The sequence below is a fragment of the Halichoerus grypus genome, chromosome 10 (assembly GCF_964656455.1).
Source record: "Halichoerus grypus chromosome 10, mHalGry1.hap1.1, whole genome shotgun sequence".
Lineage (NCBI taxonomy): Eukaryota > Metazoa > Chordata > Mammalia > Carnivora > Phocidae > Halichoerus > Halichoerus grypus.
The window spans coordinates 12,499,308-12,520,872 of NC_135721.1; the positions used below are offsets into that span (position 1 = coordinate 12,499,308).

General features: G+C 49.1%; 1 long non-coding RNA gene across 1 annotated transcript; it reads right to left on the bottom strand.

The window, feature by feature from the left end:
• Positions 1–3,345: 3,345 nt before the first annotated feature.
• LOC118528824 (uncharacterized) lies at positions 3,346–15,651 on the bottom strand. The gene is made up of 4 exons (XR_004913817.2): positions 15,555–15,651; positions 13,836–13,948; positions 11,988–12,150; positions 3,346–3,697 (listed from the first exon to the last, which is right to left on the bottom strand). It is a non-coding gene; the product is annotated as an uncharacterized LOC118528824 (long non-coding RNA).
• Positions 15,652–21,565: the final 5,914 nt, after the last annotated feature.

The following is a 21,565-nucleotide window of genomic DNA, read 5'->3' on the forward strand; positions in this document are numbered from 1 at the left end:
TTTAGGAACTCACTCCCACCACTCCCTGCTCCCTGCCCCCACCTGGATCTTGGACCATGCGCGGGGTGTGGCTGAGGTGGGCTGAGATGTGGCCAATACCCTCCCACCACCCACACCGCTCACCCCTGTGTTCAGACATAGCACTGCCCGAAGAGTGAATTTGTAATACAGTTGTAAGGAATTACCAAACATATCAGATTTTATTTTTTGTCCTGGATCAGAAGCCTTTAAAATCTGACATGGCACTTCAAAAAACAAAATTGCACGAGTATGGGTGTGCCAGTTTAACTGGGGGTTTAAACCGATGCTCATTTTTATAGCCTTTTGCTGCAGAGTCGTCCCTGGTTACTGTTCTGCCTCTGTCCCCACAGAGACCACTCTGGGCCCTGTAACCATGGTGATAGGAGAAGTCGTGAGCAGATGGGAGCTCCACTCCCAGAATTGAAACATCCTCCTGTTGGGGGAGGTGTGGAGAATGAGGGAGGGAGGAGAGAGAGCTAAGGGGGAGGGAGAAGTCACACTCTTCTCAACCCAGGAGTGGCCTACAACGCTGGGGACAAACCAGAAGGCACGAATTTTTATGGTCAGGCCAAGCTCTTCTCCTTGACCTCAATAATGATTTTTTTTCCCCTCTCTTCCCTTTGCAATCAGACCCTTCTAGACAATAGCATTCCTAGGGAAATGGAGACAAAAGGTTTCTGTAACACGCGGAGTTGGAGGCATTTTTAAAGCATATCCAATATACTTTTAACGATGCACTATTCAATTTGGAAAACACGGATCTGAAACCATGTTGATTCCGGTCCAATGTAACGGCGGTGTGTTGGGAAGACCGCAACCCGGGGAGGTGTGCCATTGGGACTATAAGTCTGGTTCTGTTACTCACCGCCCGGGCACCCCTGGGCCAGTCCCTTCTCCCAGGGACTTGGTTTCTAGCTCTAAGTTTCCCTAAGACAACTGTTGACTTTGAAATTATGTGGAAACAAATCTCAGAGGGTGTTATACTGAGACTTTCTGCTGAGATCCCAAAGGCTGACACCAGTAGAATGCATGCCAAGCAACGACCTGGGGCCAGGGAATAAATGGCAAAATTAGTTTTTTAGTCCTTAGTCAAAAAAGAGGTGGAAGAACGTGCAGGGGAGATTTCTTTGGAGAGTTTCAGGCTGCTGAGGATCCCTCCCAGCTCATGGGAGAGAGGGGTGGGGTCCCTGCCCACCAACCACCTAGCTCTCTGGAGGGAGTGGTGATGAACCCACTCAAGAGAGCTTGGTGGAAACACCGGAACCTGGATTTCACTCGGAATGGGGTCTCCAGAATGCCACAGCCTGGGGGCAGGGTGAGAAAGATGGTGAGTTCTGGAAACACCCAGAGGAGAAGGTAGAGTTTTTGTCTTAGACAGAAATAGACACATTTGTTTTATTTACTGAGGGCGAGTGGAAGAGCAGAGACCAGCCCGAGACTTCGCCCAGGGCTGGTGTGGGAGGGGGTGGAGGGGTGTCCATGCAGAGCATTTAATGAGGATTGGTGAGAAAGAATGAAGTAGCTTCCTGTTTGCACCCTACCGTGCCAGGTCCCTCAGTGAATGAGTTATAGGCTGTTACGGGCTGAGCTGTCTCCCTCCAACATGGATCTGTTGAAGGCCTGACCCTCAGAGCCTCAGGATGTGACTGTATTAGGGGACGGTATTAGGTCTTTAAGGTGGTAATTAGGGTGAAATGAGGTCATACAGGTGGGCCTAATCCGCTAAGACTGGCGTCCTTACAAGAAGAGGAGATCAGGACAGAGAGACACAGAGAAAAGGTTGCGTGAAGACACAGGAAGGCGGCCGTGGACAAGCCAAGGAGAGAGGCCTCAGGAGAAGCCACCCCTGCGGAGGGCTTCATCTCAGACTTCTGGTCTTCAGAATTCCGAGGAATCTCCTGTTTTTGGAGCCACCCAGCCTGTGCTACTTTGTTAGGGCAGGCCTTGCAAACTCAGATCCTAGCCAGGATGATCTGAGGACTTCAGCGGCCCGAATCATTGGCCTGAAGAGATGAGAGGCCCCTCCAACGGTCTCTGCAAAGGGTTTTACTTGCCGAGTTGGAGACGGGACATGAGGTTTTGCTGTTTTCTACGTCCTCCCCAGCTCACTCTCGGATCAGTGCTAGAACAGTCGCCTCTGGTTCAGCCGCCTCGTGGCTCTGAGATCCTGGCTGTTCTGCCACCTTGGGTTCAGATACATAGGAGTTCACGACCCTTCTCTGGGGCCTCAGAACTAGAAGTCAGTGTCAAGTTGGGTCCACTTGTGGGGGATTTAGGCGCCTGCCTGTGCCATGGTAGTTCAAGGCAGACGGGGCCACCAAACCTGCCCCAAACCAGGGGAACACAGAGTCCTTCCCTTCTTGCTCCCCAATTCCAACAGTGCTTTTCCTGGGGTTCTCTTCATGCCTCCCCACAGTGTGCAGAGCTGGGGATGCTACAGAACCCTTCTGTCACCACAATGTCCAGTTTGGGATTCCCATTCGTGCATCCACTCAGTCATCTGCTGGCCTCAAATAAACCAAAGAAAAGGGGGCAAGATATGCAAATAAGAGGATTTCTATCTTTCCATGACCTCCCTCTAATGATTCCTTTCTAGGTCCAAAGATTGCTTCTAAAGGGAAAGATCCTGCACATCCCCAGGTGGCTGCTCATGAGGTGTGCTCTGGCTGATTGCAGAGGTGTGGTGTCCTACCCCAAGCCTGTTCTGCTTGGACACCAGGCCAGCCTGGACCCAGGATTGGAAAGTCCAGTGAAGGCCAAGTCCACAGTCATGCCTATGGAAGGAGAACAGAATTCTCCTTTTCAACTGCAGGCTACACTGCCTCTGGCCATAGGGTTAGGGATACAAAGATGTCCAGGTCTTTGGGACAGTCCTCTGGGGGGTCACGGTCTTGAGCAGGAACAGTCCCCAAACACGTACATTGCTAGGACCTGTGCTAGGAAGGTTTCCTTGTTGTCCCTGCCAAAGCCTTGGAAGGTGGTCAGTGGCATCCCCCACCATGTAGACGAGGCAAATGGTGTCTAGAGAGGGCAAGGGATTTGTCCAAAGCCACCTGGTAAGTTTCAAATAGCACGAGACATGCTAGAGTACCCTAGTGTTCTGATGCCAAGGACACTGCCGGTCCTTTAGCTCAACACTTAGGAAACCTGGAGCTCTGTAATGGTCAAGAAGGTTGCTCACTCACAGGTCCTAGAGACAGGTTCACACCCTGAAAAAAGAAAAAAATTATAACCAGCCTTCAGACACCTGCAGTGGACCCACATCTCTTCCTCCCCACATGCCTGGCTGGGCTCCAGGAGCATAAAACTCACCGGATGGGCAGATCCAATGGCACTTTTGTCATATGCTGCACTGTGGGACAGATCCTCAGGCCAGCTTCTTGCTTCCTCTGATGGCTGAGACTAGAACACACATTTTTCAGCTGCCTACACAGACCTCAGGAGGACAGGCCCTGCCTGAGCTCAGCCTTAGAGATGGGCTGGAAATTCAGTCAGCTGGAGAGGGAGTGCTCCTTTTCTTTCTGGGGTCCAAACCATTGATGCGTCCCTCCAAACGATCTGTCTCCTGGCAGGAAAATGGGTGCAGGTCCAGGTGGGAGTGTTGGGCTCCAGAGTGGGTCTTAGGAAGGAGAAATCATGGATAGCAGTCCTGGAGTCAGTTCATTGACTTACCGCCCTGTTCATGAGAAGAGCATGACCAAACTGAGATGGAGCTGGTATGTTCCCAGAGGCCCGGTTCTCTTCTCCCACCAGGCTAGATACCTTGCACCAGCTGACCGCATAGGCCTTCTATCTGTATGTGCCTTATCTAAGCTCAGAGCCCCTGGGTCACCTGTCTTTTCTCAGACACATCACCTACTCTGTGTTTCTCAACCTTCTACCCTCCTTCTCCTACAAGACTTTGTCCCTTTGCCCTCTGGAACTGCTGATCTGTGGGAAACAAATTCTCCTGCCCCTTCGGACTTGTCATCAAATATCCCATATCCTGAAGTGTCAAATCGGGTAATGTTACCCCTGAGGACACAACTTCCCCAGCTGCTTCCCTTCATGGTGGCTGTCGATTCTTCCCGAACCCCGGTATGTAGAGGTGGGAGGTGGGAGTTGGGACACGGATGCCTTTGGTGCCTGTCCTAGACTTGTATTCACGCTGAGGCGGCAGACTCCTGTGTGCTGTAAATGTGGGCCGCCAACTGCTTGCAGCTGCTCCTTTCTCTGCAGGATTGCCCTTGACCAGATGGGGCCACCTGGTGCCAGTGACCAACAGCTGACTGGCACTGGGGTACAAAAGGCTGGTCCCCTGCCTCGAGTCAGGGTCAATTTGTTAGTACAGTCTGTGCCCCAGAGCTCCTTTGGCTGAAACTTGCCTCCAGGCAAGACCACATCCTTGCTTAGCTTTCTTCCTCAGCTTTCTCCTGCTTCCCTCACTCCTCTTCCCCTGAGAGCATCCCCTCAATGAATCACTTTCGTGAGAATCCCTGCCTCAGGCTCTGCTTCTAGGGGACCTGACATAAGATGACACCTTCCTTGTTCCTTGGGGCCTCAGTTTGTCACTCTGAGATACCACCATCTTCTGGAGCTTCTGTCCCTCTGATTGTTAAGTTTAAACATACAATTCTTTGCTCATGGCCTCCTGTGTTCTGGCTGCTCATTTCTGTCCCTTAACCCCTAACCTTTGTGTACTTCAATACTGCCAGTGCCCTGACCCCTCTACTCTCTTGTCAGATCTATTCTGTCCTCCCTCCCTCCCTCCTTCCTTCCCTTCCTCCCTCCCTCCCTCCCTCCCTCCCTTCCTTCCTTCCTTCCTTCCTTCCTTCCTTCCTTCCTTCCTTCCTTCCTTCCTTCCTTCCTTCCTTCCTTCTTCAGGGTGGGTTTTAGGGCCCATCCCTTCAACCTTCTCTGCGGACATCCTGCCCTGCTATCTTTCTGTTGGATTTTCCCGGATATCCCTAATTCTGCTCCGACGAAACCATCTCTGAGCCTCACTAGGACCTCTGGGGAAATTCACACAACTGTGCAGAATGCTGCCAGAGAACATTCATGGTCTCCAACCCTGATGCTGCCAAGAAATCCTTCTGTTCCCAAGTCAACTTTGTTTCCCATAGTAGCTATTTAAAATTTTCTTGATGATTCTCAGACTTCCCACCCTCCACTTCCCACTCCTTCCCCGCAGATAACCTTATCTTCCACTTCATAGAGAAAATAGGTGGTGCAGGGTACCATCTCCCTCTACTTCCTGACTTCATACCTACAGACTACTTGCAGTCATTTCCATCCTTGAAATACCTCCCCTCTATAGCCAAAAAAAATGCCCTGTTCTTCCTGTGATGTCTCAGATGTGATTCCTTCACTCTTCACTTGCCCCATTGATTATCCCCTCCATCACTCGCCTTTCCATCCTTCTCCCCAGATCTGTCCCTTTCGCTCCAGGGTCTTCTGTCTTGTGTCCACCTCTGAACACAGCCTCATCTCTCCCTTCCATTCACAATCAAACTTGATGAAAACATTGTCTGTGCCGTCTAGAGTTGACTATCCCCTCTGAGACCATACTCACTAAGGCCCCAAAAGAGTCCTGGGAAGCTAAGCCCTAGAGCCACTTCTGGGGACCTCCCACAGGCTGCCCCAAGGCTTTTATCCCCATGCCCACTCCCTCCTACCTCCACTCCTTTCTTCCTTTCTGTGACTCCTCAGGCCAGTCTCAAGCCCTTGGGCCATTTCTTCTCAGGCTCTTATATGAGCTCCTGTCTTTTCTGTCTCAATATGTATTCCCTGGGGCATTTCCTCTGTCCACTTACTGAAGATTTTTGAGTCTCAGCATTGATGGGGACACAGGGCTTTAGATTTATTTATCTAACTACCTTTCACTTAGCAACATTCAGAAATCTCAAAACCCTCCAATCCCAGCATATGAAAAATGGAGCTTGTGATAGTTTACCCATGACATCTTTCTCTTTGTGTTCCCAACCTTGGTGAGTAGACTTCTCAACCTTGGTGGGTTGAATGGTGTTCTTCCAAAAGATATGTCCACTTGGGCCTGTGAATGGTACCCTTATTTGGCAGACATAGTTAAGGATCTCAAGATGAGATCATCTTGGATTAGGTGGGCCCTAAATCCAAAGACAAGTGTCCTTAGAAGAGAAGGGAAGGGGATAAGGCCACGTGAAGACGGAGGCAAAGATGGGAAGGATGTAAGTACCAGGCAAGGAGCACAAAGACTTGCTGGCAGCCACCAAAACCTAGAAGAGAGGCAAGGGTCAGAGTCTCCTTCAGAGCCTCCAGTAGAAATCAACCCTGATGTCACCTTGAGTTTGGACTTCTGGTCTTCAGAACTGTGAGAGAATCCAATTTTATTGTTTGAAGCCACTAGTTTTGTGACAGTTTATTGCAGCTGCCCTAGGAAATTAATATAGCAGGTGGTACCACCCCTGTAAGCTTCAAGGGCCGAGAAACTGTCAGGGCTCCACCAAGTCTCGTAGGTTTTTTTCTGATTTTTCTTGCTTTACTGCTTTTCTCTACCCTCACTGTTGTGGCTCTTCGCCCTAGTATAGAGCAGTGATCACTGCTGGAGGGCCTAGGTGTGGGTTCTGGATTTGGAGATCTGGCCTATGTTACCTTCAACAATTTATTTAACATTGTAGCATTTTTGTTTCCTCACCTTTAAGTTGGGGATGATCATTGTGCTGACATAGGTTGTTGAGAGGTCAAAATAGGTAATACACGTGAACTGCTTAAATAATGCTTTTAGCCCAGTGAGTGGTCAAAGCCTGAGCTGTTATCACTACCAGCATGTTCTGTGTGTTAGGACAGGAGCCAACATCCGATCTCTCCGCCTCCCAGCTGACTGTGGTCCACACTTCGGCTGCAATAATGCATTTAAAGAGCAAATATTGGGGTGCCTGGGTGGATTAGTCTGTTGAGTGTCCGACTCTTAGCTTTGGCTCATGTCATGCTCTCAGGGTTGTGGGATCGAGCCTCACGTCGGGATCCCTGTTCAGCGGGGAGTCTGCTTCTCCCTCTGCCCCCCCCCCATGCTTGCTCTCTCTCTCTCTCTCTCAAATAAATAAATCTTTAAAAAAAATTAAAAGATAAAGAGCACGTATTTCCCTGGCTCTCCCCCACTTCCATCTCTTCAGTCACACACCAGTATTTAGGATACATACCTCCCTCCTTCACGTGCTGTGCGGGTTCTTCATGATCTGATGGTTGCTTTTCCCTCCAGCTCCACTTCTCCCCACTCATAATTTGTGCTCCAACCATTGTCAGCCCCCAGCGCCTACAACAGGCTCTCTCACCCATTCCCGTCTCCCTCACTCTCCTGGTCACGTGGGTCACTCCTACACTTGAGAGGCCAGGGCGGGCTCCTCAAGGAAAGCAAGAGTGAAGGTGAAACATGATGCTCCCTGACTTTCCAGCACCGAGCGAGGTGCCCCATGCATGGCACCTGCCGTCCTGGGCCCACCCCCCCCAGAGCCCTTTCCACACTATGCCCTCACCGCCAATTACTCATCTGAGTTTCCAACCAACTCTTTGAAGATGGGAGTGCTTTGTACTCACAGATCCTTTCTGATAATTAGTTCACTGCCTGGCATATGCTTAGACACCTGGGGACTATCCGTTAACGGAATTCATTTACTGAACACTTTCTCTACGTTAGGTGCAGTATTTCCTTGAACACTGGATTACTAGAGTAACGCTAACTCACAGAACATGTCGATCTGACATGCAGGACATACTTATACCTGTTCCCCTGGAGGTCAATTGGTGGGGGCGGGGGGATGGGAGCTCGGGTCCGTGAACTCCTCAGGGAGCCAGGCTGACGGGGATGTTCTGCCATCATCGAGACCTGGCTTCCGAGGCCCCCGTGGCCACCACCCTCTGGTGGGCAGGTGAAAGAAAGAAGACAGAGATCACGTGAGAGGGTTTTATAGGCCAGCTTTCAACGTGTGACCTTGCTCCCACCCTTATTCCGAGGCTGGAACTCGGTCTCCTGGCCCCGCTACAATGTAAAGGGGGCTGGAATATGGTCCCCTGCTGGGGCCCCACTTCTCAGCAGCATGCATCTGTGCCCTACATCCATGGTCTCATTTAACCCTCATGTAACCCTGCAAAGAAGGTAGTATTGGCCCCATTTCACAGAGGAGGAAACTGAGGCTGACTCATTCAAAGTCACCCTGCTACGTGGCAGAGCGTGCACCGAGACCCAAGTGTGCATAACTCGCCAAGCCTTAGTGTCTGCACTGGGAGCAGTTCACCAAGGCTGCAAGGCATTTCCTCCTGCTCTGGTCTCCTGGCCCCATCCTCTGGACCACCTGTGGCTACTGCCCGGGCTGTCTCAGTCCCTGGTCGCCTTTGGCTGTGGTGAGCATCAAGGAGTCCCGGCTCCTTCTGGAACTTTCCCCAGAGTTCTGGAACCCAGCCACATGACCACTGGTTATTTCACTCCTGGCACAGACTCGGGGCTGCTCTGCGCCTCAGTTTCCCTGGAAGGGAATGGATTTGACTGTTGGGATGAGGCCCTGGAAGTTCACGGATGACCTGAGCCAGTACCGGAAGGGGATCTATGGCCTCCTATCTTATAAAAATGAATTTCTGAGCTGAACTAAAGCCTTAGCTTAGTTACTCCCTGAGTTTTCCACTACATGCAGAGGTGTACTCTCACGTGTAGGGCCTGGGGTTCCTGTCCTCTGCTTGTTTCTGGCTGAGCAGGTGCTGATGTTGAACTTGGAGCATGGCACTCAAGGCCCTTCACGATCCGGACTCTGGCTAAAACGTCAGGCTCCATTTCCACCTCACCTGCCCTGCCATCCTCAGGGCCTCAGTGAATCACTCATCAGTTTGCCAACACGCGGCTCCTTCATGTGTCCAGGCCCTGCCCATGCTGCTCGCTCTGCCCGCCCGGCCATACCCACCCTGGTGTCCATCAGGACCCTCCTCATCTTGCAGCCCGTTGCTTCTCAGGAGCCTTCCTGACCCTCCACTGAAGAGCAACTCACTGCCTTTTCTGTGAGTCCCCCGTCCCTTGTCCCTCTGCATGACAGTATTCTTCCACTTCTTTACTCATGGCTCTATCCCTCGTGGAGTGTGAGCCCCTGCGCAGGGGCTGATGGTTTCCTGGTTTGAATCTTTGCTCAATGAGTCAGTGAGAGAACTGTGAAGGAATCCGAACCCCCTACAGCTCGAAGGAACTTAGAGGCCATCCGTTCAACACTCTCATCTTTCTTTTATTTGGAGAAAGAACATGCCTTAGGCTCAAGAATTTAGGCAACTAGTTGAAGTCTGCATAGCTGGTTGGCAGTAAATCGGGGCAACAGTCTTGACATATAGCACGGGGCAGGGAGAACCCCTGGACCTCAAAGGATCTCCTGAATTCGGCCTTTCAGAAATTCTGTTTTCCTTTTCTGGGGACTTTTGTCAGTGGCGTGTTGCCCATGGACACCGGTGGGATCCTGCCAAGGACAGAGCCCTGTGTTAGGGGCCGGGCTCAGGGCTTGCCCCCCACCCCCCGCAAGCTGCAGACGTGACCGTGGAGGCTGGAGCTGCTGAGCGAGGCCGGCGCCGTGAACTTGGCCTTCAGGACGGACACTGCCTGCCCTCCCTGGGGGACTCTGCTGGAAGAGCACCCGTGAGCCATGCAGCGGTTTTGTAGAGAGTTCAGAGCAGATGAATCCAGCAGATGCAGAGCAGCGGGCCTTGGAAGGCGCCGTCCTCGGTGTGCAGGGGCTGGCCCGTCTCCCCGAGCCCGAGCTGCCTCTGGCCGGGGGCGAGCGTGGGCGGGGAGGGGGGTGATGGGCCCCGCTTGCAGAACCGGGGCGAACAGTAAGTAGAAACAACTGTGAAGAAGCGCTCGTTCCGAGATCCTGGCTGCTTCCTGCTCCCAGCCCTTCTGCCTTTGGATTCTGGCTTCATCTCGTCTGTTTGTTTTTGATGCTTCATTGAGACCAGGGGTCCGGAGAAGCTGAAAATGACACTGTGTGTACAGCTGAGGCTTGGACTCTCCCGAGTCCTATCAAACTTGGGATTTCCAAACGATTTCATCAGAGGAGATCAGCAAACAAAGAGAGAGGCTGACAAGATCTTCAAATATCCTCTGCTGTTAGCCAGGGAAAAATGCAGGCTGATTTACACATAAATTACATCTTGAGGCTTTCTCTCTCTCTCTCTCTCTCTCTCTCTCTCTCTCTCTCTCTCTCTCGGGCCTTTATGGAAAGGAGGGTATTTGACCAACCGAGGGGGCTGGCTTCTTTTCTCTGGCTGACATTGCTGCGGGCAGAGAGCCTCTTCTTCCTGGGGCGCCCCCTCCTCTGCCTCCTCTCTGTCCTCGAGGTCTCAGCCCTAAGCTGGGCTTCAGCATCTCGCTGCAAAGCTCCAATCCGTCAGCCTGGCTCCGGCCTTCCCCAGCGGCCCTCCCATGAATCTCAGCACCATGCCACTGTCACAGTCACGGTCATTCTCCTGCACTGTCGCCAGGCCGCTCTTCTGCGTAAAGCCCTTCGGGGACCGTCTCTTGCTCTCATACTGCCAGGCCCCTCACCATGGCACACACGGCCCTCCAGGTTTTATTTGCTGCCTGCCACGGTTCTGTCCACCTCTTCACTGAACAACGAAGTCCAGCAAGATCAAAACAGCCCCCAGACTCCAGGCTCTCTTTCATGACCCCCAGCCTCTGCCTCGGCAGCTCTGTCTGCTTGGAACCATTGTCACATCTTCTCCTTTACTTCTCAGCTCACGTGTCACCCCCTCTATGACCCTTTCCTCACCAGCCGGGTCCCCACCAGACCTGGAGGGAGCCCTCTCCCCTCCGTGGACCAGCTGTCCGGCTACCTGCACGGCACAGTGACCCCATCTGTGGACTTGTCTGTCCGTCTGCTGGTGCGGGAGCTCCTGAAGGCGGGGCCGGCTCCGTCGGGGGAGCCTGGCACAGACGAAGGGTTCGGCGGAGGTTTGTTGACTTTGTCAGAGAATGAGACCAGATCTCAGACAAGATGGCCCGTCCCGTCCTCTCCCTAGCCCTTGCCTGCCTTCGCCTCCTATGGAGACAGCTGCAGGGCCCACAGGCCAAAGCCCCGGGGTCAGAGAAACAACTGTCTTGTGTTCGCTCCAAAAATGAAGATTGCAACATCCTCATGGCCTTGAGGTCAGGGCTGTGGGAGGAGGCCACATGGGGTGATGGCGGAGGCCGGGGGCTCTGGGTGGAGATGTGGGGACCGGGGGCCTGAGTCCCGCGCCCAGCTCCCTGCTGAGACTGGCCACAGGAACTCAGAGGAATGGCTGTTCTCCCCAGCCCGCTTCCCAAGTTGCACTTTTTCCTGTATCCAGTTATGTGTCAATCCCTCCTCATCCCCTGGGAGCCGGCACCAGCACCCGAACATATTTACTAAACGTCAGCCTTGGCTATTTTTTGCATGTCATCCAGCTCCAAGGGCATGCAAACGACCTTCTAGCCGGGAAGCGCTGTGCCTTGGAGAGTGGCGCCACCTGCTGGCTGCAGAGAGTTAATACCCACACTCCCAGCCGGCATGACTTTAGGACCCTTGGGCCAGCACACAGGCTGTGTAACAACAGGGTCCGCGATGTCCTCCTGGAGGTTCAGAATAGACCTTGCTGTCTTTGAGACATCTGTCCAATGGTGGCAGGTCCCAGTGTGTGCGGCCACGTCTAGAATAAGCAGCCCCACCTCTTACTTGGGCAGTGACTGGGCAAGGGTGTTGACAATGTGTTCATCTGGAGTCTGTGAGCTGAAGGGTGGTGCAGGGATCCACCGAGCTCCACCCGCTCCCTTCTCACACAGCCAAACTGCACTCTGTCCAGAGAGGGGAAGCCCTGGGATAAATTACTTGAAGAGTCAGGACAAGAAGCCAGGTTTCCAGGGCCCTCGTCTGATATTCATCCATTCTAGTACTTTAGAACAGTTCGTTGGGATGACCTACTTTTCATTTGCATTGCTGTTTTAGAGGAAAAGGAGGGCTAACCTGCACTCCAGTATGAATCTCCTTCTCTCTTCCAAATGTCTATCAACTGGCTCCAATTCTGGTCCTCCTTCCTCCAGAAGATTCTGGTAGAGCAGTTGGAAGTATCCCTTCTGAATTCCCTCCAGCAGCTGGCCATTCATCCAACATTTACAGGGGGACTGACCTAGACACCAGGCAACAAAACACAAAAGACAAAGTCCTGCGCTCAGGGGACTTCCCTCAGTGGTTGCGGGGGGAGAGGGAGGGATGGATGGATGGATGGACAGGTGGACGGATGGATAGAGAAAAGCAGACAAACAGGTAGATCCATAGATCATTGCAGGTACTAATAAGCACTTTGAAGATGATAAATAGGGAAACGTGATAAAGAACAAGTTTGGGGATAACGAGCAAGAGTGATCAGGAAGAGCTGTTCTGGAGAGGGCCCCGCTACAAAGGAAAAAGAGAGGGCGGGAAGAGAATTCCGAGCAATAAGAAGAGTAAGTGCAAAGACCCTGAGTCTGGGATAAGATTGGCAGGTCCAGTGCGCAGAGAAGGCCAGGGAAGGGGTGTTCTAGTGGACAAGGGGAAGAGTGGAGGATAATGGTATCAGGGAAGTAAGTGGAGACCTGATTTGGGAGGTGAGCCGGGTTTGTATGCTGCGTGCTGTGGGAAGTCACTAGAAGGTCTAAGCAAGGATGTGTCACAATCATATTGACGTCTCAGAAGATTCCCACATGAATTCTGCTTGAAGACTCCTGCTTCAACACCTCCTCCTACTCTTAGCCTGCAGAACGTCTTCCCTCACCCACCAGGCTGGAGGAGGCGTCCCTCCTCTGGGCCCTGGTGCTAATAACATCTTCATGTCACTATCAATGAATGATTTGTGTGTCTTTCTACTTGACTAGAAAGCAAATTCCATAGGCAGGGAGTCAGTGGTTTCGGGTGATGTAGTCGGTGTCTCTGGGCCTCTGTTTCTTTGCCTGCATAATGGGGATAATAGCACATACTGCCTGGAAATGTTGCTGCAATTAAACAATATGTGTAAGAGGTAACAGATGGAGATGGACGGTCAAGGCTCTCTCTGTCCTGGACTCCTATCTACTGCTCGGACTCTCTCCTTTTCACACCTGAAGCTCCAGGGGCCCTGAGTGGCCCCCAGGTCTTTGAAAACACCCTTCATTTTACTGTGGAAGGGGTGGAGAGAAGGTAACTAACTTTTGTTGAATCCCTACTCCATGCCAGGTCTGTGCAAGGTGTTTCATGGGTATGTTCTTGAAATCTCAAATTAAGTCTTATCATTCTAACTGTACTAATTAGAAAGGCATAGACAAGTTAATGAGCCTGTAAGAGGTTCAGTAACTCAGTGAAAACCACACAGCAAGAATGGTCTGGAGCCAGGCCTCAAACCCACTTGCATTTTCTCCAGACCCTTACTACCTTTGGACTCTGATAAGTAGGTAGAATCTTCTGACATCCAAGGAAGAAGAGAATCATTGGTACAAACCACTGCCTCAAATGTCTTCATGATCACTCTGAGATACCAAAGGACTTGGTTCTACCCATTTCTTGATGCCAACTTTCTGTGTGTATTGTCATTTGAGCCTCGTGTCTCAGCCTGAATTGTCAGGACAAGAAAATCACTGTGAGCTTGACAGGAATTGGGACTTCTGTGAACATCAGAGGAGCTGAGAGGGAGAGATCTACAAGGCTGCAGGCAGATGATGGTAGAAACCGTCACAGATGACTTCAGCCTGAGGCAGTGAGATAGGTGAGGAAACCAGGGCTCACTGGGGAGTCTGAGGAGCCGCCATGTCTAGGGACCAACGTGGCAGCTCATGGAGACGTTTATGAAGCCACTTGTCTCACCTTCATGACCACCCCAGCTGGTGGCTTCTGCTTCACCTCCACGCTCCAAATCCCATGGGAGTTCCTCTCTGACGTGGAACTGTGTAGGGAAGGTGATTCTGGATCCACAGCTCCTAGCATTAGAAGAAAGAGGCGGTGGAGTTGAGTGGACAAAAGACTTTCCAGCACACTTCTCCACAAACCTAGGAGGTAGGGGTTGCTATCCTTATGGTATACGTGGGCGGAAGATGTAATCTACAAGGTGATCTAGGGAACAAGTGTTGAATCCAGGATTCACATGCAAGTCTCCTTGACTCTAAAATCCAGGTTTGTTCTTTCTAGTTTGTTTATTTCATTCTTATTTTAATCCCATGGCACCATGGGTGAGTAGCAGCCAGTGTTGCTCATAGCAGATTTATTGCCCTAAATGATCATGCCGGTGTCTGAATTCCTACCATCAGCCCTGTCCCTGTCCCCTGTGCTTGTGAGGTTTATCTTCCTCTTGTGGGGCTGGACTCTTGGGTGTATGGGTGTGAGTTTTCTGCTCTAGGTGACGACACTGTAAAGACAGAACTATCCTGTCTTTCTTCAGGTCCTGACCCCCAAATGGACATAACATTCAAAAACAGATTGGACGCTGAAATTCACATTATAGATGTGTCTATCAAATCTCCCAAACCATGTTCTATATATATATATATGCACACATAAAAATATATATTCATACATAAATATATATACATATATATATATTTCAATTTATGATTTGCCCTCTTTCAATATTACAAGTACAAAAATACAGGCTGTGTTGGGAGATAGCAGGACATGGCAGTGCAGAGCTTGGATCCGCAGTTCTCCAGGAGAGGATCTGCGGCCTCACACAAGTTAACTCTGTGTGCCCAGCTTCCTCAGATGAGATGAGTATAATAATATAATAATAGCACCCACCTCCTGGGTGCCGTGCACTGCTTGGAGGAGCACTGGGTCCACGGTTAGGTGGTGGTGGTTGCTATTATTCCTATTATCACTCCAAAGACAGATTTGAAACCTTATTAAGAAAAGGCTGAACATTATACCGGGCAACTAGGGACAGAAGAGTTACTGAAATAGGGTGCCACGTTTAATTTTTTTTTTAAGATTTTATTTATTTGTAAGAGAGAGAATGAGAGACAGAGAGCATGAGAGGGAGGAGGGTCAGAGGGAGAAGCAGACTCCCTGCAGTCCGATGTGGGACTCGATCCTGGGACTCCAGGATCATGACCTGAGCCGAAGGCAGTCGCTTAACCAACTGAGCCACCCAGGTGCCCAGGTGCCACGTTTAATTTTTAAGTGAAGACAAAACGAACAAAACCTAAGCAAAGCCAAGGGTAAGCACAGTATTTCACAATATTCTTATGGTAAAGCTATGGCCGTTATGCCCAGCTAGTAGGTTAGAAGAGTTGATTGTTACCTTGGCAATGAAGTGAACTTGAAACCCTAGAACAGCTCTAGCCTTGTTCTCAGCAGCACATGCCTATGCAGCTACTGGTTTTTAAATTACTTGGGCTGGTGTCTCTACCATCACAATACAATACAGGGCAGCCACTTCTCAGTGCCTCCAGGGCTGTCTCTCTGCTCTGGCCACCGCCATCTCGTATCTGTTTACATCAGCCTCAGCCTCCTAATGGGCCTCCCGGCCTCCAACCTTGCATCTTCATAGTCTCTCCTCCACCGGATCCCAGTAAAAGCTCAGGTCCTCACCGCGGCCCATTCAGCCCATCGTGATTTGATGCAGGGACTTCTCTGATTCCTTACTCCTTTCTTCTCGGCTCACTCCATTCCCACCATTCTCCACCTGCAGAAAGGGTGATGAGCCTCTGTGAGAAAGTTGTTGTCAGGATTTCCCATGAGCAGGAACAATTTTCTTCTCCCCTTTCCTTTCCCTAACCTTTCTCTTCTCTTTCCCTCCTCTTCCCTCTCTGTTACTTTTATTCCCCAATTACTAAATAACTGACAGTGTTTCTTAAACAAAATGGAGGTCGGTTCCCTTGGTGTCAAAAATGGCGCCCATTGTGCTCTGAGTTCCAAGCAAATGGCATCAACATGATTTGGAGAGCCTTAGGAAAAGGTTAAAGTTTGTTAACAATGGTTTCTAGACACTTCTATTATGAGCTTTATGTTTTTATCTCAAGGAACTGGCTTCAAGGGTAGAGGTCTCTAACAGCTCCATTGAAAGGTTCCACTTTGGTGGGCAAATTTTTTGGAAAATCGAAATAGTCAGCTATTATGAAACTAGATTTAAGAAAAATAAAATCCTGGTTAAAGATCATTAGGATAGCACTCCAGAAAATTTCTCAAATTCTAATATCTTTTCAGAGTGAGGTTGTAAATAACCTCATATAAAAACATTCCTTCCCAGAAGAGATTTAGTATAATTTTTCCTGCTCACTGCTTTGAAGAGAATAGCTCAAAGCAAATCTGGCTAAAACTCTGATCTTCATTTTGTGACACATATGTCTCCCAGTTGAAAGAGTTAGCACTGAGTCTGAATCGAATGTTAATTTGTTCATGATTTGTACACAGGGCAGCTACACAGGACCCAAGGGTGTTCAGTTAGATGCTCCACAGGAAGTACACCAAAGCTCTGTCATAGCAGAGGGGAGTAGCCATCTGCCTTCAGGCCCAGTGGGAGAGGCCACCATCTTGTCATGCATAATCGTTTCAGAATGAAGTCAATCGTGGGTGACTGACTCTGCTCTAAATATTTTGATGAGTCCCTCGGGAGGTAGTAGTAGCCTGAGACATACCTCAGGCCATGGACATCTTTTAACTTAGATTTTCTAGTTGTAAAAGAAAAGAAATTTGTATTGACTGGCATTTAGAAATTTTTAATAATTATAAAAATGAGAAAATAAGCTATCTACATTATGAAATCTACCAAATGAAATTATTTTCTTATCATCCCAAAATACTAAGTTGAAAACAATTCATGCCTTGGGATAGAACATCCTGGGTCCTTTCTTTTTAGTAATTTATGGTGTTTTTACATAGTCAATACAAGTTTACCTGTATTTTTAAAATATTTTACAATAATTTTTACAAAAATGTACAGTTTTAATTGGCTTAAACATTTAAAAAAATTATAGTTACATCCAAAGTCTTTTCTCTTGTAAAATAAAGCTTATTCTTCATAGAGCTTATTTTTCTTTGTTTTATTGAAGGCTAAATAGTTCATTGATTGTTTCTTTAAAGAAATATAATAGGACAATAAGGTATACAGCATAGAGCACCAGTCCTCCTTGCAAGCTGTGGTGAAAAAGGTATTAATGGTGAGCATGAGGCTAAAATGGGGTCTTTGTCCGTTTTAGCGGAGCCCCAAACTGAGAGCAGCAGAAAGAGGTGCAGAGAACCTTCCCATGTAAAGCCAAGTGTGAGATCACCTGCCAGGGGCATGCTCAAAGATCCTGACCCAGATTCTGCTGGGATGAGCACCCACCTTGTCTGTAACCTCCAACTGTAAGAAGAGTGGAGTCGGGCACGCACAGAGGTGCTCGTTGGAATGCCACCAATGCCCCCCTCCCTGTTCGTCCCAGTAAGAGGAGAAGGAGCGCCCTTCTCCATCTTGGTGAGAGAGGTTTCTTGGGCATCAAGATCTACTCAGAGCGCTTTATTTGTGTTCCCTGGAGTCTGAAGGGCAGATGGCCCTGGGGTGTGAAGGGCGCCTGAGAGATTTAATAGCCAAGGTTACAGGCTGTGCCTATAGCAGTAGATTGAGGAAGCCAGGACTGTCCTGGGAGTAAGCGGCTCTCCCAACGCTGCTGGGTCTATGGGCCAATTTCCCCAAGGACCAGTGGACCCAGAGGAGCCTTTGGAAGAACTATGTCAGGGAGAATGCCTAGAGGTGGAGGTGGGGGCAACGTGAGCCAGCAGAACGGACCACACTATGGCCAGGAAGAGAGGGGTCTCCCATCTCAAGAGAACAGCAGGCAGAAGTCCTCAGTAGGGGAATCACTAAGAAACCCACAAAACTCACCAAAAAGGTCATGACAGTACCATCCTGGTAGGACCTTTCCTGCCTCCTTTTTCCTTCCATGACTTCCAACCGTAGTGGGTAGAAGAACTGGAAGAGTTTATACATACACACATAGACACGCATATACGTGCATATACACACACACACAGGTATGTATGTACACACATAGACATGCACACAGACATGATCACAAGTGTGTATATACACATCAGCTGTATCTGCTTCTGTGACAAACAGGTGGAAACTGTAGGTGCCTTCTTACCCCCTTGAGCGGGACAAAGCATATATATATAGGCCTATTGTGGCCCTTCTTCACCCAATCAAATCTTCCAACCTTGGGTCAGACCTGCACAGGGACACTAGGATATATCAAACTTGGATAAGAATTTGAGGTTTCCATTAATATTCTAGACGGGTCTTTTTAATTATCAGAATGAACCTGCTTTTATGTGTGAAAGTGACCTGAGGACATGCCTTCTAGGAGTGTAACCAAGAAGAACTTTGTGACCTGCCTGATTCTTCATGCAGGGGACAGGGAAACCCCTAACCCACAGGGCAGAGGGAAGGGACGATGGGGAGAAAAAATAATCACCCATTTATCCTACTGAGTCCTGCCTATTTAATCCTATGAGTATACCAGTCCTTTTTTTAATTCTTCCAGAAGCACTGATTGCAAACACAAGTGTGTGAGAGCATAGGAGAGGGACAGGTCCACCCACTCGGTCCCTCTCCCTGTCTCTCTCTATACCATAGGCTTTGTCCTGCTAGTGGGGGCTGAGGAGACATCTCCAGGAGCGGATCCCACAAGCTGGTAAATGTGGAATTGGGTGTCGGGGGCAGACAGGTTGTTTCTGGCCTGGCTTAGGTGGGACCTGCAGTACCGTGGAGGGGTTGGTGTGAATTCTCAATCCGATTCCCAGCTGGCCACACAGGGCCCACTTTCTTCTGGACAAGCAGGGTGCAGACCTCTGCCCTGCCCACTTCCTCTGTGCAGGTAGAAAAATCCAAGAGCAGCCAAGCCCCCTATCACTTGGGGGCTGTGGGGCACCTGATGCCCCATCATGGCCCCTTCCTGCCTGGAGGGCTCCATCCTTCTGTGGGTCTGGCCTTTGCCCAAGCCTGGTGGCACTAGTGTGGGTCAGCAGACACTGTGGCTTAAGAAAGATCCAGGCACTAATAAGATGCCCCCCTGCACTTTATGCAGACACCCACATGTCATGAGGGATTCTTGTTAGCTCAGTTGCCTCTGGAGCCTTCTGGCATGGTCTTCCTTCAGTCTACTTACTGGAGGGAATCTGGATGGGGAGGGGAGCTGGGAAAGAGACGACTGTCTCAAGTTGCTATCATGAGTAGATGCTTGCTGTCACTCTGCATGAAGTCAATGTGTGTGAGTATTGCTATCACATACTTCATTTAGTTACGCTGAAGACATATAAACTCTTTGCCTAAGCAATTCCACCTTTAGGGATTTGTTCTCCACATAAACTGCAATTTGTGGGCAAGCTTATTTACAAGAACATTTGTAAAAGCAAGATGGGAAACCCTGAACTATCTACTTCTGTAGGTGTTGGGTTAAAATAATTATGTAATATCCATATAATGGAATATGATGTGGCCATTAGTGAGACTGAGGAAAGACTATGTTTGTTGCCATGTGATTGTCTCTAAGATATATGTTTAAGTGAACAAAGCTCATTTTCAATTATTGCTCAACATCCCCAAATTTAAACATGCCACAGTTCTACGTTAATGGGACCTATTTATGTGCCTTCTTAGGCTTCATTTGTCCAAATAGGATCAGAACAAAGATCTTTGTCCTCAGACTTTTGCTGTGTGTTTCTAACCATTTCTTTATGATAGTCCTGGCATTAGAATATTTGGATCAGGGGCACCTGGCTGGCTTAATTGGTTAAGCATCTGCTTTTGGTTCAGGTCATGATCCTGGGGTTCTGGGATTGAGTCCCACATGGGCCTTCCTGCTCAGCTGAGAGTCTGCTTCTCCCTCTCCCTCTGCTGCCCCCCAATCTCTGTCAAATAAATAAATAAAATCTTTTAAAAAATATTTGGATCATACAGTATACACATTTGTTATTTGGACACATATAGCTAAATAGCTCTCCAAAAATTTGTGCACATTTACAATTTTATCAGCAGAGTATGAAGGGGTCCATCTCACCAGAGCCTTTTTTGAGGTAGGCTGACTTGGAAGAAGGCCCCCAAGTTTCCCCATCTCCTGGCATCTGCTTTTGTGTAATCCCCGCCCTTGGGTGTAAGCCTGGACCTGATGATTTGCTTCGGAGGAACTGAATAAGGCAAGTGATGGACTATCATTTCTATGATTTATGCTATGCACAACTGTGGCTTTGTCTTGCTAAACTGCTCTCTTGCTGGCATTTAGTCCCACATTGTCATCTTGTGTGCTGTGATGAAACCAGATGCCTTAGTGCAGCATCCCACCTGCCAAGGAACTGAGGGAAACCTCCATCCAGCAGCTAGCAAGGAACTGAGGTCTTTGCCCCAACATCCACAAGGACCTCAATCCTGCCAACCACCACACAAACGATCTTGGATGTGGATCCTCCCCAGTTGAACATTCAGATGAGATTGCAGCCCCAGTGAACACCATGATTGCAGCCTCAGGGAAGGCCCTGAAGCAGAGGACTCAGCTAGGCTATGCCCGGACTCACAGCCCACAGACTCTATAAGAGGATATATGCGTGTTGTTTTAAGCCTCTAGGTTTGGGGGTAATTTGTTACGCAGCAATAAATAACTAATACACCTTACGACTTCTTATTTTAGGTAAGTTTTTTTCATCTTGTGGCTTCTTTAAGAAATCTAATGAGTCCTTTTGCATGCATGAAAAAATCTAGAAATAAAAAATCTTCCCATTTCCTCAAATGAGAAACTAAGGTGCTGACATACGCCATCTGTCACATGGCCCCTCCTGCAATCCACTCAGTTGAGCAAAATGTTGCTTATGTGGAGCTTGGTTTCTGTGACTCCTCCCACCCAGATCTGGCCTTCTCTCTGTGTTTCCCTCAAAGCGCTCATTCAACACTGATTTGAGATCCTAGTATGAGCTGGAAACCACAGAGGAAGGAGAAATACAGGGAGTCAGTGCAGGAATCTCACAACCTCAAAAGATCCTTCGGATTCTGTGTCTCCTCTCAGATATGCCTTGTCTTGGGGAACCTCTTCCCTCTTCATTCCGACTTCCCCAATTTTACACATGTTTCAAAACCCCAGCTCAGGCCTCTGGTGCCCATCCCTCTCCTCTAAATGTCATAGACCTCAGAAGCACACATATAAAGCCCCGATTTTATCAATTTTCTGTGAGTTAACCTCTGACTTTGTAAGAGGTTACAGTCAGTTATGACCAGTGAATGAGTCAAAGGAAGCTATGTTCCTAATACAGACAGAAAGGTGACTCCCAGGCAGGCTTGTTATACAATACTCCAAGATGACATTAAAAGGTCACGCGATAATCATTTCCCCTTACCTAGGCTTGGAAATACACTTAATACATTTTAGGTCTTAATTATATTTAGTTTTATAGTACTTAAAGTCTTTCCATGAATATTAACTTGGAACTGGACATTAATAATTCACTGATGGACTAAATGTAACCCCCCTGACCCTAGCCAAACAGAGAATTTAATTTTAAAGAAGTGTGGGGATCCAATTAGCTATCATACTTAAGTCCCACGAGGCCACCTGTGTTATGTAACTGGCACTACC